A 16,196-nucleotide genomic window follows, 5' to 3' on the forward strand; every position below is an offset into this window, starting at 1 on the left:
CTCCCCTTTGTCTCACCTAAATCTCCAACCATTCAGTTCCACTGACCTGCTCCGGGTTCAGCTAATACAAGACAGGCCTCCAAATACCTGTTCAGAGACAGAGTTGACTCTTACTCCATCACAGGTCATGCATGCGCTTAACACAGTATGGCGAAGGGAAAGTAATCTCTTCCTTACTCAGGTTATCATTACTACAAAGATATCCACCAATGGATAGAAATGTTTTGGAATAATTTACTGATGGAGAATATAATGCTATGTTTTCAGGAGCATTTGGGGGGGGATCAGCTTGATATCGGTGTCCAATTAAGTGGCAGCACTGGCAGTTCTCACCAAAAAAAAACTTAGCAAGGAAGGTCAGACTTGGGTAAGGCCTTCCAGAACTGGATTGGAAAACCACAAACACCATCCTGGAAAGAAGATGGCGAGAAATATTTCCATGCTGTTGCCAAGAACACCATGGAATCCAGGTAGTCCTCAGGAGAAGCTTAGTTTAAAGGAATATTTAGCTCTACTTTTAACAGGCACATAATATACACACACACATAACATACAGGGAGGTGGATACAGATATATACATTTTCAAGTTTGTGCACTGACAACCTCACTTCCCCCATCTCCTCCATTGCTCTACTTTTCTCCCAAGTGCCCCTTTTCTTAAACCCCGCTTAGTGGGCAACCAGGTCAAATAAAAGGGGGAGAAGAGAGATTCCCACCCCATTCTTGTAGTTGAAACCCTGTATGGCTGCACTGATTGACAGTCTGTCAGGAAGAAGCCTGGCATTTGAAGTCTTCTCACTGCAACTCAACCTCTTAAATTTCTGAAGGGCCACCAGGAACCATTCAGCGACATGGAGACATCATTGAAAGGGGCTCATTTCCTCTCTCCGCAGCTCCCACCCTTCCAAATCTACTGTTGTTAGCTACAACAGTTCTATTATCTACTCCAGGATATTAGGTGGATTGGAAAGAACTTGGTTTGATGAAATGGAGAGGCTTTCAGATCATGTGGGATTAACACAGAAGATGATTCCTCTCTGGTTCAGATTATGATCTGAGGAGGTGGTGGAAGGAAAGGAACATCTCTCTTGCTCGTAACACCACCAGAACCCAATAGATACTATTTCCAACTCAGGGAATCTTGGGATTCGAAATAGATACGTGGGTTCAGACAGCCAACTTTGGACTTCTCGAGCAACAGAAAGATCTTTTTTCCTGCAGTGACTTGCAAACAGGTTCATGATTTTGGTTCCAATCCTATATGAAGCCAGATAAATTTGAGTAGAGTTACTAGAGAGGGAATCTTCTCAGTTGAGCATTTATTTTTATACTTTGGAAGATTCTGAATGCCGATGTATGTCAAACAATTATTTTAAAGTATAGAAAGCAACCCTGCTCTTGGTTATCCTTGGATAGGATGAGCCATTGGGTGTGCATAAGCATGTGCAAGAAAGCAGCTGTAAAGCATGTTAAAAGGGGAGAACCCAACCCTTGACTTACTTGGCCAAGGAAAGCTTGCCACGATAGGGCTCAACCCAAAAGAAGAGAAGTCCAGTCAGGAATGCTTACTGATGGTGTTAATAGAAGCATCATCATATTCAGGATTGGAGAAATACATTTACAACTCAATTTAGGTTTGCTCATGATAATTTACATACAGTGTCCAAGATAATTAAGTGGTATGCCCTCCCTAGAATTATATTCTGAATCGAGATGAGCAATCACAGAGTTTTGCTCTCCTCTCTCTCTCTCTCTCTCTCTCTCTCTCCCTCTCTCTCTTTCTCTCTCTCTCTCACTCTTTCTTTCTTTTTCTCCAGGGGGTGCTTTTCTAAACACCCCATTTGTATTTTAATCTGGGATGTGGTTCTTCTAAATGTGCCACTTGGCCACATACCATAAGGGCTTTTTTGACGATTTATTCCATTTTGAGTTCCATGGTTCCAAACAAGTTAGGAATTCAAAGGAAATCCAGGAGGATTATTAAAAGGATTCCAAACTGGAAAGCTGAAAAATGATTTGTCAGGCTTCTATCAGTTTTCTAAGATTTTGGAAAGGAAGTTTAAAAAGCAAAGGAATCAACTTGTTAGAAGAGATACTGGTCTCTTTTAAGGAGACAGTTTTTTAATTGCTTGGATATATGTTCTGGAATCAAGGATGGACCACTTGCCCATCTTCTGCCTTCCTAAAATAACATCTTTCTGCATCCAGCTAGAAAATAGGAACTAGGGTGCCTATTTGCCCATTGCTAAAAAAAAGAAATCCATCACATACAAAAAAAGAATGCAAATGTATGTACCCCATGCAGATGATATAGACCTTGTATTCACTAATTAATAGACAGAAATGCAAATTTAATTTATTCTACCTGAAGCAGAAATACATGATCACCCATCCTGGAGAGGACTGTGACTAGATGTTCACTAGAAGACTGTTGTCCAGGGCTAGTTGTAGATAGGCAACATCTGGTCTCCCTTCTTTAGCTATGTTTGGACCGAACCAATTCCGTGAAGGGGGTGTGTGATGGAAAGGTGGGTGGGGGACTTTCTGAGATCGTTCTAAAGTGGAGCAGGAGCCACCAGAAGAAACAATAACAAAAACTGGGAACTCCATCAAACCAATTCATTTTTTTTCCTTTATATTTTTGTTTCCTCCGACCCATCCACTACTGTGTATCTCTAACCAGACCAGGCCAATCATAGCTCCAAGGATGACCCCACAGTTGCCTAGCAACCCTCTAGCTGTTATGGGAGATCCAAACACAAAACTCTCCCTTCCAAATTATCTGAAACTGTAAGTGACTTCACTCATGTTGTCATCGACCTCTCCGATGACGCCATGTGGCCAGTTGTAATCTTGTTGCATGAACTTGACGTTGATCTTTCTATATCTCTGCTTTATTTTTATTTATTTATTTATTATTAGTTCTTCTTCCCACCCACCCACCCCTTCCTCTTCTCTTCTGGCAGTTGTGCAGTGCCATATTGATGCCCATGGTGGATAGTTTTTGGAGTGCTGATTGGTCAGTCTTTTACTAGTTGTGGATTCCTTGAGCCCATAAACTCCACTTTGTCCTCCTTTGTATCTTCTTCTTTTCCTCTCTGTTGTGATGTGACAATGATGTATGTGCCCTTTATGTATGATCATGATGGCTGGATAAAATGGTTGGGGTTGACCTAATAAATCAGGTTTGTAGAAGAAATAGCAAGATATGTTACAGAATTCCCTATCCTCCTCCTGATATGTTGGATGTGAACTTTCATAATCCCCTTCTCTGGGGGTGTTCAAGTAGCATCTACATAGCTATCTGATGGGGTGCTTTAATTTGGATTTCTGCTTTGAATAGGCTGTTGGATTAAATGGCCTTTTCCAACTCTTACATTCTAGGATTCCCAAGGTTTATGGAAGCTCAAGTCCAACATATCTGTGGATCACCAGGCTGGAGAATTATAGCTGTTTATATTTATAGGTTGTACTTTACCCCTCAAAAAAAGTACTATCATTGCACAAACTCAAGGAGATGAAGATCTCCCTACAGGTTGATATCCAAATGCTCTTTTATAGCAGTTTAGAGCAAGCAGAGGCTTTGTCTGCAGAAGCCTCAGGGTCAATTCCCAGCATTTCCAAGGTGGGCTGGGAAGAACTCCTATCTGCATCCTTAGGGAACTTGCCAGTGAGCTCACAGTACTGGGTCAGCAGACCAAGGATCTGATGTTGCATAAAGCAGCTTTGAACTGAAGACGGTTCAACAAGTGGTGGTACCCAGCCAACCTTGTCTGGCTCCAAAGCTAAGCAGGGTCAGGGCTGGTTAGTATTTGGATGAGACATCCCTAGGGCTATAGGCTAAACTAGGAGGTCAAAAACCATCCCATGAGAAGGCAAACCCTGCCATGTTGTTGCCAAGATCACTAAGGACATGCCTGCAAAGTCCCCACAAGTCAATCTGAACTCAAGGAAGATTTGCTTTTACACTGTAATGTAAACACATTCAACTAGACGGGGGAGGGGGGGAACCTTAAACCTGACCCAAAAGGAGATGTAAGAGCCCATCCCCATATCCTGACAATCCCCTGTACAGATAAACTTCCAATGGAACTGGGAAACCTTGGCCCACTCAGACATTTAAAAGTCAGTTGGGGGCCATTTACAGGTAGTCCTTGACTTACCATCGCAATTGGGACTGGAACTTCCATTGCTAAGCCAGGTGGCTGTTAAGTGAGTTGCACCCAATTTTACGAACTTTTTTGCTGCGGTCATTAAGCGAATCCAGCTTCCCCCACTGACGTTGCTTGTCGGAAGCCAACTGGGAAGGTTGCAAATGGCAATCACGTGACCCCAGAATGCTGCAACCGTTGTAAGTGCGAGCCTGTTGTCAAGCGCCTGAATTTTGATCACGTGACTGCAGGCATGCTGCGATGGTCAAAAGTGAGGACCGGTTGTAAGTCAATTTTTCCAGCGCTGTCATAACCGAATGGTCACTAAACGGATGGTCGTAAGTCAAGGACTACCTGTACAACCGATTCTTTTTTCTATGGGACGGTGAGGCACTTGTTTGTATTCCAGGAGAAAAGAAAGGTGCTAGAATCTAGCCAGAATCCAGCTTTTCTTGGGGCAGACGTTGAATGTGTGGCCCTTTCTGGGAAGCCCCAGATAGGACACAATTCCCCCATCCAGACTTCTGCAGGCCTTCAGTCAGAAAAAGTTCCTCCGCAAGCAGCCGACGTGTGCCCCTCTTTCCACCCTCCTTCACCTTCCCCTTCTGTCTTGCAGATTGGATGCCAAGCGGCATACGAAGAGTATTCCCCTTGTCCCATGTGCCGTATCCAGACTTGTGACTTTCTTTGCAACATATCACGGCGGAAAAGGAAGAGGTAGAGGTCAACGCAGAGGCGAAGCAGAGGTGCTCGTGAAAGAGAGAGCTTGTTAGAAGCTTAGACTTTTCTTTCTTTTTCCTTTCTTTTCTTTCCTTCTTCTTCTTCTTCTCCTTCTGCTGCTTCTTCTTCTTCTTCTGCTTCTTTTCTTTTTCTTTTTTTTTTTTGCCCTTTCTTTTAAGTTTTTTTCCAAATCGGTTGGGACTTGGTTTTCTGGTTTTGTTATTTTTATTTTTATTTTTATTTTTATTATTATTTTGGTCTCTTTAAGGCAAGAGAAAACAAAGAAGGTGGTTGTGGCAAAACTTGGACCTGTGGGAAAGACGCGTTGCTATTTGCCGACTCGAAACTCCACGGACGGGAACGGGGCCGCTGTAGAAGACATTTTTTGTTTTTTTGTTTTGGAAAAAGAAAAAATGAAGGGGGAGAAACAGAACAAGCATCCCTCTCAGCAGGAGGGTGGGACTTTGCGAGAGAAAAGGCTGCAGGCATGAGGCCTGCAGCTGGGACCAGCTTCTCTCAAAAGCCCTTGTCCAATATTCAAGATTCAGAAGAGGGAGGGAAAGATCGAAACCAAAGCGGATGGGTTTGGACCAAGCGTTATTACGTTATACCCGGGAAACACTTTGGTTTTTCCAAGGGGAATGGAAAAGGGAAGTGGTTTTTCTCCGCGTTTGTTTGGGAAAAGAAAATCAGTTGCTAAGAAGCTGTTGAACCTAACAGAAGAGAGAGAGAGATATATAAATAGGTCTATATATCTTTATCCCATGGATGGTGTGAGTAAGAGTCACCGTTTCTGCCCCAGTCCTGGGAGAGTGGATTAACTTCTTTCAAAGTCATATCATTCCTTAGAATTTAGGGACCAAAGGACTATTGCTTTTTTAATATATATATAAATATAAATATATATATATATATACATATATATATATATAAATTAATTAATTTAAAAAACAAAAGAAAAAAAAAGAAACTCAAAGAGGTTTAAAAAAAAAAGAAGAAGCAAGCAAGCAAGCAAGCAAACAAAAAAGCTTCATATCCAAGCTACAAGCCGTCTCCAAGAGAAGGAAGGGTGCAACAAGCAGAAGTCGCTTCGTGGACAGCCGAGCCAAGGCCGGTGGCTTCGTGACTGCATTGAACGCTGTAGGGTTTCAATGAGCAAAATTGGGGCTGGGGTGGGGGGACTATTTATCCTGGCAGCAATTCATGCTCTCTCTCCTCCCCGGATAGAGGCTTAGTTTTCAAGAAATTTTGTTGGGGAAGGGAAGAGGAGCATGTAACGGCTGCCCCTGATCTGCTTCTCCCGTGCTGAGAAGGAATATTTGGTCAGTGCCAGAAGAGACATGGAACTAACGTGAGCATCCATAGCTGTCTTCAGTTGGGTCTTGTGGCTCAGTTTTTCTACGCTGAGAGTGCTCTATTTGGAGACCTGGAGGGCCACCTTTTGGCCTCTTACGTTACACAGGACAGGCCCTGCTCCTAAAAGTAGGCAGGGTCCAGAGCAAAACTAAATTTGATTCAAATTAAATTCAGATATGATTATTTTCCATGTACTTAAGAATGTTCTGTGGCCATTAAATGTGACCGTTTGGTGGCAACTTCTGGAGATCTTTGGAGGATGATCCCAAGACTTTAAGGGGTGGCAAAAGATCCTAGGGACTCTGTGCCACTCTGATATCTATGGACCAGCAATGGCTCTCTAGGGTTAGGGCAGTGGTTCTTAAACTGGGGATAATTTCCCCCAAGGGGGTACTTTGGGCATATCCTGGGGTAATGGAGCAATTTGTAATTGCTTCTTTGTGAGTTGAGCATCCATGGTGGGCTTGCTGCTATCAAGACACTTGTGTAAAACAACAGAGTCTGGCTTTTTTGTGGAGGTAATTACATTGTTCAAGACTAAGAAAAGGAATTATTGGGTCAAACAGTTTAAGAACCACTGGTTTAGAGACAAGTTTTTCCTCTCCATAGTTAGAGGTGCTTAGAATTAAACCTGGAACATCCTTTGTGCTGTCTTTCTAAACTGCAGGCCCTCTCTGAAAGAGCCCAGCCTCAGAATTGCTCCCTGCTCAGCTCAATGCATCTTACTCTCAAGTAAGCCTGTGCAACATTGCATCCTTAGTCTGCGTTTGAGGTCTTCTGGTTGCCCCATATTCCAACAAGAAAGCCAGGGGTTAAGATTGATCATCAACCCCCAAGACTAATTTATTTTAAATATATAATGCTTTTAGCTTTTCAATTCACTTTATTATCCCCAAAGTATTTTTTTAAAAGAGGGGTTTAGGCTCTAGGAACTGCCTTAATGCATTAATGCCCATCCTTCTGAAAAGTCTATGTCAGAAAAAAATATCCAAACCCAGATTCAGGGTGAATCAACGAAGGTCCACAGATGTATAACATCTGGTCACAGACAGCCATATTTCACTAGGCTGCGCTCTGACCACTCAAGTTGGCCAAAACAGAAAGTTCCTGCTTTATCAAGTGTGCCCTTAGAAAACCTATGCGTTCCCTGCTCGATTTGTCAGGGGAAAAAAAAATGGAAAAGTTTACTGTAGAGGCCAACTCTCTCCCGATCAGCTGAAGTCAAGATGTTGGAGGCTGCATTTTAAATTTGCCTTTAAGCCCAAGCCAACTTTTGAGTAGCTCTTTTTTGACTGAAGGGGCAGCTGGGGTTGGGTGGGGGATGCATCCATCATTACTTGTTCCTGGTAATCAGGTTTTTTACTGAATCCAGCCAAAAAAACCATAGAACAGTGGCTGAACAAAGAGCCAACTAAGGTGAGGGAGCGGGTTTTCCGAACCACCTCTCAAGTAGCTAAGCTTGGTCTTGAAGTTTAAAAGGTCTAACAGAGAAAGGGAAGCTGTATTCATCCATAACAAAGCAAAATCAAGAACTACAGTATATTAAAACAGTACCTTTATGATGTATATATATGCCTACATTTCCTCCTTATCCTAGCACATGAAGGACAGTTCCAGAGACCTGGAAGGTGGTTTCGGTCCCTGTAGCTATGCAGCAGACAGTCTGTAAGTGACAATCCAGTCAAGGCTTCCATGAAAGACCATACCCTAGAGTGAACTTGGCTCCCCTTCTCAGATTCCAGCACCATCTCTCTTGGACTACTTAACAGCTCCAGAGGACCATCTCCTCCACATTGCCATGCTCAGATTTTTTTTTTTTAATTGTATGGCATAGCAGTTCGGTGTTCGTGCTGCTTTTCTTGCTGGGAAATCCTTGTGAGGTCCAGCGGCCAGATGCGTAGACTATTTAGCCATGACAAGTCAAGTTGCCCAGGGTGCACCACGAGGAGGCTGGTCTACATTGCACCAAGTTGGGCTGAGAGAGGGGGACTGGCCCAAGGTCACCCAGCCGGCTTTCATGCCTAAGGCAGGACTAGAACTCTCCTATCACGCCTGATTGGCTCTTGGGCTGAGAGAGCAGGACTGGCCCAAGGTGACCCAGCCGGCTTTCATGCCCAAGGGGGGACTAGAGCTCACTGGCTCCTGGATTCTAGCCCAGCACCTTAACCACTAGACCAAACAGGCTCTCTGCCATGCTCAGATGATCCAGGAACAGAAACCTGGATGTAAAAATGCAACCTCTTTAATTCCTGAACAAGCACCTTTCAAGGAGGCAGGATTTCATCCATACCCATCTCCCCTCACCCTAAATAACCAAAACCCTATAACTCCCAAATCCCTGATGAGTGCTGGAGAAGAACCCATAGCTCTAGGTGGAACTCTGGTAGCTAATACACTCTGAATTTTGCTCCAGGAAAAGCTCTCCATGGTCATAACCGTCTCCTGTCTGGCCAGGACAGAACAGGAGATTCTTCTACATACCCGTTGAAAAGATGGAAGCCTTGTTTCCAGTTATTCCCTTTTGCATTTATCATCTCTCAGTATAGGTTTATCATGGATGGGGGAGAAGGAGGCAAGTAGATTCTTTGCATTTGTAGACACCTTATCTCTGTGTCTCTTGTTGCACTGGTATAATCTCAGCCAAATTTAATATTGCTTTCCAGAATCTGATGGAGAGGATGAGGTCAGGGGAAAGGGTGGGAAGGAGGGAGGGAGAGGGAATTCAATTAAGGAAGTGCCAAATAAGAATGAAGGACAGCTAAGGTTCACGAAGGATCTAGAGGTTATCTGGTTGTCCTTCATGATTCACATTCCCCAATGCGGTCACTCGGCCACTGGATTTCTTCGAATTCTTCTCTTTTTTTCCTCTCTTTTTCTTTTGACTTTTCGTGCTTCATTGTTACATTTCCTAGTGGTTTAGAACAGAATGCTTTTTGTAGAGTGATTAGCATTTAACATAGAAGAGCCCTCCATTTGAAACAAATGAAAAAAAAAATCAAAATGGAAAGAAGACAATCGATTTTAGTGACCTTGTGAAAGTGACTTTTTTCTAAAAAGTAAAAGAAAAAGAAATGGCACACACACACACAGGCACACACCCCACAGACACACCCATATGTGCACCCACAAAAATACACATACACACTGACAGTGTTTTTAGGTGGGGAGAGGGACCGATACTCTATTTGTTCATAGCAGGGTAGCCTATTGAAATGCAGCTCATTTTTCCACTGACAGTGAAGAATGGGAGGTCAAGCATATGCTGAGTGGTCCCTACGCATGAAAGATGCTGCTGCTTCTCAAGCCTGCTTTGAAAACCAGGCCAAATGGCAGTGTAAAAATAGGAAGTGGGATCTGCTTGCAGCAGGATCTCCATATCTATTCAGTTCTTGAGATCCTCTGCACCAGGACAGGGCAATCTTTGAATGGCCAGGGACTATAAGTAGCCTTCTTCTGGAGGGGTGGGAACACTATATGAGATATTGATGGAAACTGGGTGGAGCTGTCTCATATTTGGGGGGAGAGGCAAGAGTTGGGGGGGGGGGTTTGCTAAGGTTCATGGGAAACTTTTAGGTTTAAAAAAATGGATGGGATGCCAGGTTGATCCTCAGAAAGCCTAGAACTTACCTGAGAAACCCACTTTTCTCACCCTTGAGAATTGCTTGGCTGGTGCAGCTGCCCTCAACTAACAGCTGGCTGAATCCAAACCAAGGCAAATGTGGATCTGTTGTTTATTTCTTCCATATTTCTTTCACCTGCTGATCTTTCTTCATCATTTCTGGAGGTAGCTTCCCCAAAGCTGGTGAAACCTGCCAGAATCCATAGCCAACCATCAGGATGGAGAAAGCTGGGCTAGGTTTTTTTTTCCCCTTTTTTCCCCCCTTACAACTGGGGACCAATCTGCAAAACGCTTTCAACTGACGCAGCTCTCCTTGCTGTTTTTGTTGGCCAACCCTGGACACTTCACTTGAGAAAGGATGCTTGGAGTAATGGCAGAAATCTAGGACAGATGGGAGTAGATATTATGCCTAGCGTATTCATTTCTGTCCTATCCCAGCAGCTGTAATCCATCACCCACTTCAAAATGGTAGGAGATAGTCCACATAACCAGAAGAGTCCTGCAGGAAAGGGATGAATACATCATCTGATCTCTCAGCTTCCTCGTCCAGCCTTCACCTTCAGCTGGCTGCTGTAGCAGCAGGACGTCACTTCTATCCTCACTATATTGGGCTTGCATGCTAATGAAAGGAGATGTTCCATTTCCAAAGCACTCTTTGGCTGCCCAAGTAGTGGGCAATTTGTTCACAAGCAAGGAAGCCATCATCTGGGCCTGAGGGTCTCTTTCACTATCTCATTCATTTTACAAACATCCAAAATCTTTCATTCCCCTAGGAGGACAGGCAGTGTGGGAAAGACAATGGACAACCCCCAAAAGAAAGTTCTTTGCCTACTTTCATCGCCAGGGCAGGACGTGGGAGAAGATAATCATTGAGATATTTCCTTCTCCCCCAAGCCCTCCTTCTGTGAGGGAGAAATGGGACCAATCCTGCCCTGGAGGGAATGTTGGATGGAAATTAACTTGTGGCTCAGGCCAAAGGTCTGCAATTACATTCCATGCCAGAAGAGTCATGGGAGCTCCTAAGTGCTGTGGTGCCTTTCACTTCCTGCAGCATCTAGGCAGATATGCAGCCAAACCATGGCTGGACTTTGGTGATGAGTCACAGCCATCACCCCCTGAAGGGACCCTGCAATCTTACAGGCCATCTCTGGGAAATAGGGAAAGTTGGACAAGAAGGAAGGGTGCAGTGACAGGGAAGGGGGACAGCCAAGGCCCATGCTTGTATTTGAGCAAACTAGTGGGCGGAGGGAGGCTGCCAAAACCGTCTTTTGATCAGCCATCTCTTTCCAACAAAGGGCACTCTTGGCAGCCACCATCTTTCATCCACATCTGGTATAAGTGTCCATGTTTATTCTTTTGAACCAACCACCTGGCCTTCTGAAGGACATCTCCTCACTCCTTTTACACTAACCTTGTTCATCTAAGGGTGATAGGCCCTGCTAAGCTCCATCTTGATGGCTTCAGAGAGTGCTTGCTAATTGCTCCCTCTCCATAACTGTTCCTACAGAGTTAAAATGCCCAGAAGCACCTTGTAATGCTTTCCCAACTTTAGAGAGAGGCAAGAGAGTATCACAATATAAGAAAGGGGAAGTTGTTCCACACAAACTATCCTCAGCATTTCTGTCTTGCCAATATCACCATCTATCTTGCCATATAAACATCTACCACCTAAATAGCAACTCTGCCTGTTGTTACACTGGTAAGGAATCTGGTAGGAAAGCTAGTCATAGAGAAAGAAATCTAGAGAGGCTTCTTTCAAGGCAAGCTGTCAAAAACCATTGAGTTTCCATTCAACAGTTTTCCAGATACATTCACAGAAAAGAAGATAATGTATCTATAAATCTATAAATGACTCTGCTGTTGCCAGTACTGGTTGCTCTTGTAGCATAGGCCTGTGTAAGGGGTAACTGGTGTCTGGTCAGTGTATACAAGAAAATCTGCCCTCTGTCACACCTTGACTCTTGGCCATGGTCAAGGAGGGTTGGAAGGGACGAAGGGCTCCTTAAGAAAAATCTGTCTGGGAAATCTGTTGTTATTTCAGCATATTAAAAGCACAGAAAGATGCATGCCACTTTCAGTAATATCCCTTCTTTTCCGACCATTTCTTTTTCTTCCCAGATATTTGACCAGGAAAAGATGAACAATGGGTGGAACTGGTTGGATGCACATATTTGTGCCATTGTGAATTTTGCAGGTTTCTTTTATGTGTCTCTTCTCTGCAACTGCTTGACAGCTTTAACAATGACCAAGGACAAGGAGAACGAATGATACATACCTCTGATCTCATCAAATCTCTAGGCTTGTCCGAATGAAGGAATCCGAGTTTTGCCTTACAGCAAAGCATTTTTAATGTAAATAACATTCCTTTTAGTTTTAGGAAAAGAAGTCCAGGGATGATGGAAACAAACATCCTTGCAGGGTATGGGGCGAAGGCAGACAACTTAATGTGCCAAAGCCTGAATGTGCCCAGTTCTGTATATAAAATGGAAGAAAGATAACATATTGTGGTATCTCCTTGTTATTTCTAGTTTAAGGCCCAGAGAAGGGATTATCCAGCCTTCCCAAGCATAGGCACCCTTTAGATGTGTTGGCTTCAGTTTCAAGAATTTTCAGCAGTGGTCATGCCACTTGGAGGATTCTAAGAATTAAGTCCACACACCTGAAGTGTGCCCAAGTTAGAGAATGGTAGCTATTCTGTTGGCTGCTGTTCTCATAAGCTATACCCCCAGTGTCCATAGCTCCTGAGTGAGTGATCAAAGATTTGTGGGTCAGAGGTGGCCTCAACCCCCATTTTTAGATTTTTAATGCAAAACAATAATAAAAACAAAATAGCAATATAAAATTTCATTTATATTTGACACACTGTAAAGCAGTGTTTCTCAACCTTGGCCACTTTAAGACGTGTGGACTTCAACTCCCAGAATTCCTCAGCCAGCATCTGGCTGGGGAATTCTGGGAGTTGAAGTCCACACGTCTTAAAGTGGCCAAGGTTGAGAAACACTGCCCTAAAGCATTGCAAAGCACACAACATTAGAACTGGGCCACGGGAGTGTTCCCATGCCACGCAAACACCACAACATGGTCTAAAGTGGGTCTGGGGGGAGGTGGGGTTAGCTGTGTCATGTGAAAGACAAGAAAGGGTTAATGGGTTTAACCCTCTCTGTAAGGAGGTGAACTCATAGAGTAGCCCTTTCCAAGGGAAGCTTCTCTATGGATTCTGACTGTGCTTCACATTTCATCATCCCACAGCCATATTGAGGAAGGGTTGAAAGGAAGTGGGGCACCATCCAGGGTGGTGCCGATCCTGATTGGACCACTGCAGAAATATTAGGTTTTAGGCTTTGTTTAAAAGACTTTTTAAAAGGAAAGAGCTGGACCACCATTTTTGCAGCAACTGGAAGTCAGGCCATCACGTGGCACCAGAATATGGGGGTTCTCTCCTCCCTGCCCAGCTGACTGGATCAGCTGTGTCATTATCCAAACTAAATGCACACACACATCCCACTGAAAATGGTCTCGCACTACTGCCATAAAGCACAAACCGCTTACATCTTTAAGGGCTATGTTTTTGCTATTGTGGTCTATACATTAGATGGGATGCAGAGTTGGGCAGTGGGTGTTACTGCAAAGCTACCTCTGATACAGAACTCATCCCATCCTTTACTCTGTAACCAAGTCCTTGCTAAAGATTTGTTACTCATCGTTTCCTCAAAAGTGTGGAGGTTTTGAAGAGGGAGACTTTTCAGTTTTATTGTGGCTCGGGAAAGGGGGCTTCCCACAGCTTAAACTTTCACTAGTAGTTCAGCGCATAGTTCCTCTCACTTGTATACAAATCTACAGTGTCCTTGGTATTGACTGTCTAATCCTTGGTTATGTTTTTTTTCCAAAAAAAGATTCTTTAAAAAAAGATTTTAAAAGTTTTTTTTTTAATTTTATAAGGGAATATCCATTAAAACAAGTATTTTGGAAGTTGAGAGGGTAGGATATGCCTAGTATTCAGATGGGATCAATGGGATTTCCTTGGATTGGGTCCCCATGCATTCTGGCAGAATTGGCCCCTGCAACTTAAATAGTAGGTCTATTAAAACTTACTTTGCTCAATATCTATCATCAAAAATAGTGCCATAAAATTAAGTCTTCCCTTCCTGGCTTATTCAGCACAGACATCTTCCATATATCTCGAATTAAAGATCTTTTGGATCAAAGATTACAGCTCTCCAGAGAACCATTTTTCCTACGTTAGGTACTAACCCAGATCTGGCAACAGAAATAGAAAGCATTTGTTTGTTAAATCATTCTAGGAGTGCAGACATTAAAGCTTCTACCCTAAGTACTTCTACCCTGATGCAATGGTAGTTTAGCTATCCAGGCTTCTTTTACAGCTGTTGGAATATGTAGGACTCCCCGGCATCTCTGCAACATGTCGGAGAAAAGGCCACCTGGAATGAGAAGTTTGCAGTTGGCAAATGCTTTTCTACATTATTCTCAGAAAGCAAGTAGAATGGATTTCTACTTTCACACTATTATGGCATTCCATTTGCCATCCTAACTCTCCTTTTCCTCCAGCTTCTGCTTAGGCAATGGGTCACGGCATACAATGCCACCTACACCCTTGAAACATCATCCTTGTTTTGGAACCCACTTGAAGTCATGAGGACCCAGGGATGAAGTATATGCCAAGTACAATCATAATCTTTCTTGACAACCAAATTTATGATGGACGTACAAATGACCCACTCACGTGTCTATGCACCTGTCACAAGGGAAGAGTCCTTCTTTTCATACATAGCATGGTAAATTGGTGTGTCTAGAATTTAGGCTACCGGCAGAAGGCATAGAAAAAAGGCCAGTTTCTCTAACATGTTCACTAAGGACTTTTGGAAGCCGCCGCCGCCGCCGCCACCCAAGTGGCAAGCTTATGTAAAGGACTATGTTGGAGAAAATTACCCATTTCAAACACACTTTTTCCACAACTGTTGTTCCTGGAATAGCATTTAGAAATATCATGGTATGAACTGTAGATTTGGCTTTCTATATGCAAGGTATTTCTGCTCTTTCCCCAAGCCCTTGGATAATTGTGTTTCACATTCAGATTACAAACACAGGGAAGTGGGAAAATTTGGTTGTAAATGTGGTTATATTACTGAGTCAAACTCTTTAAGAAAATCTGTACCTTCTGCATATTTTCCATCAGGGTCATTTGAAAGCTGCCATCTTGGGAGGGCACATGGGACTTACAATAAAAATTACCTTCCGCCATTCACTTCCTGAATCTCACGATCCTCTGCACCAATTATTTATAATCGTATTGTTTTCTTTCAGCCCCACTACAGTTTAAAAATGTTAAGAGCAGGAAGAGGCCAACAACTCTTTCCCACTCCCCAAAATGTAAGAAGTGCATAGTGAAAGCAAGAGCTATGTAGGAAATGGGAAGGTTTTTGGGTGGTAAGTATCAATCTAAGGAAAATGGAAACTTTAGCCGTTGTTCTCCAATGTGGTGCCTGGTTAGGGGATGATAGGAATTATATCTCAGCATATCCCCATGGTGGGGAAATCTGAATTAAATGAGGGTTGAGGAGGAGCCAAGTTGAGTTAGGGTCTTCCATCATCCAAAGCCTGCTGTTGGACCAACAGATATTTTTCCTGCAGTTAGTTACTGATTCAAGTTAGAGCCCTGGCCACAGAACGTTCATCCTGGATAACCAGGTTAACTTCTCATCTAGGTTCTGTGTACAATCATTGTTGGTGCCCAGTTGGCTCTCTGAATGACAATGCTCCCAACCTCAGCCTCTTTTTCTACCCTGTCCCCCTCCTGAACAATTAATTGGAAAAAGGAGCTTTCTTTAGGCCATCTCCACCCATTCACACGCACACACACACACACACACTCATGGGCTTTCAGTTTCCATCATTCAAAAAGGAACACTGCCTCCCAACAGTGGGGAGCATTTTTGGCATTCCAGTGGATTATACAATTCTTTTGATTGATCTTTCTTATGATTTTCTTGTAGTATAATAAAGACAGACAAATGGGCGTTGTGATCTCTGTAGCTCTGTAGTTTATGATATTCTGCTTAGACTGAAATAAAGCACAGTCCAGTGGGAATTTGACCGGATTGTTTGCGTGAGTCTCTTCTCAAGGGCTTCTCCAAATCTTCTCCACTGTCTGGATGCATGCTGCCACCTTATTTAACCAGCCTACCTCAAACCTCACAGCATCCTTTCATTCTTGCTGGGCAAAACAGCGCCAAGAACCTCAACTGGCCCATGTTCGTCCCTCATGGCCAGTCTCTGGAGAAGTCCTCAGCAAAGGCTGAACCTGAATTTTGAGACACAGCTATTTCCTGGGA

The 16,196-nt window shown here is 43.4% G+C and overlaps 1 long non-coding RNA gene across 3 annotated transcripts; it reads right to left on the reverse strand.

The window, feature by feature from the left end:
* Positions 1-7,938: 7,938 nt before the first annotated feature.
* On the reverse strand, positions 7,939-15,483 carry LOC134504765 (uncharacterized). Of its 3 annotated transcripts, none has more exons than XR_010068676.1 (5): positions 13,669-15,483; positions 12,122-12,318; positions 8,709-10,036; positions 8,408-8,446; positions 7,939-8,013 (listed from the first exon to the last, which is right to left on the reverse strand). It is a non-coding gene; the product is annotated as an uncharacterized LOC134504765 (long non-coding RNA). The 3 variants fall into 3 exon arrangements; XR_010068675.1 differs by lacking the exon at positions 13,669-15,483 and having other exon boundaries at positions 8,709-8,893; positions 9,855-10,036; positions 12,122-12,667; XR_010068674.1 differs by lacking the exon at positions 13,669-15,483 and having other exon boundaries at positions 12,122-12,667.
* Positions 15,484-16,196: the final 713 nt, after the last annotated feature.

This window comes from Candoia aspera, chromosome 13 (assembly GCF_035149785.1).
Source record: "Candoia aspera isolate rCanAsp1 chromosome 13, rCanAsp1.hap2, whole genome shotgun sequence".
Lineage (NCBI taxonomy): Eukaryota > Metazoa > Chordata > Lepidosauria > Squamata > Boidae > Candoia > Candoia aspera.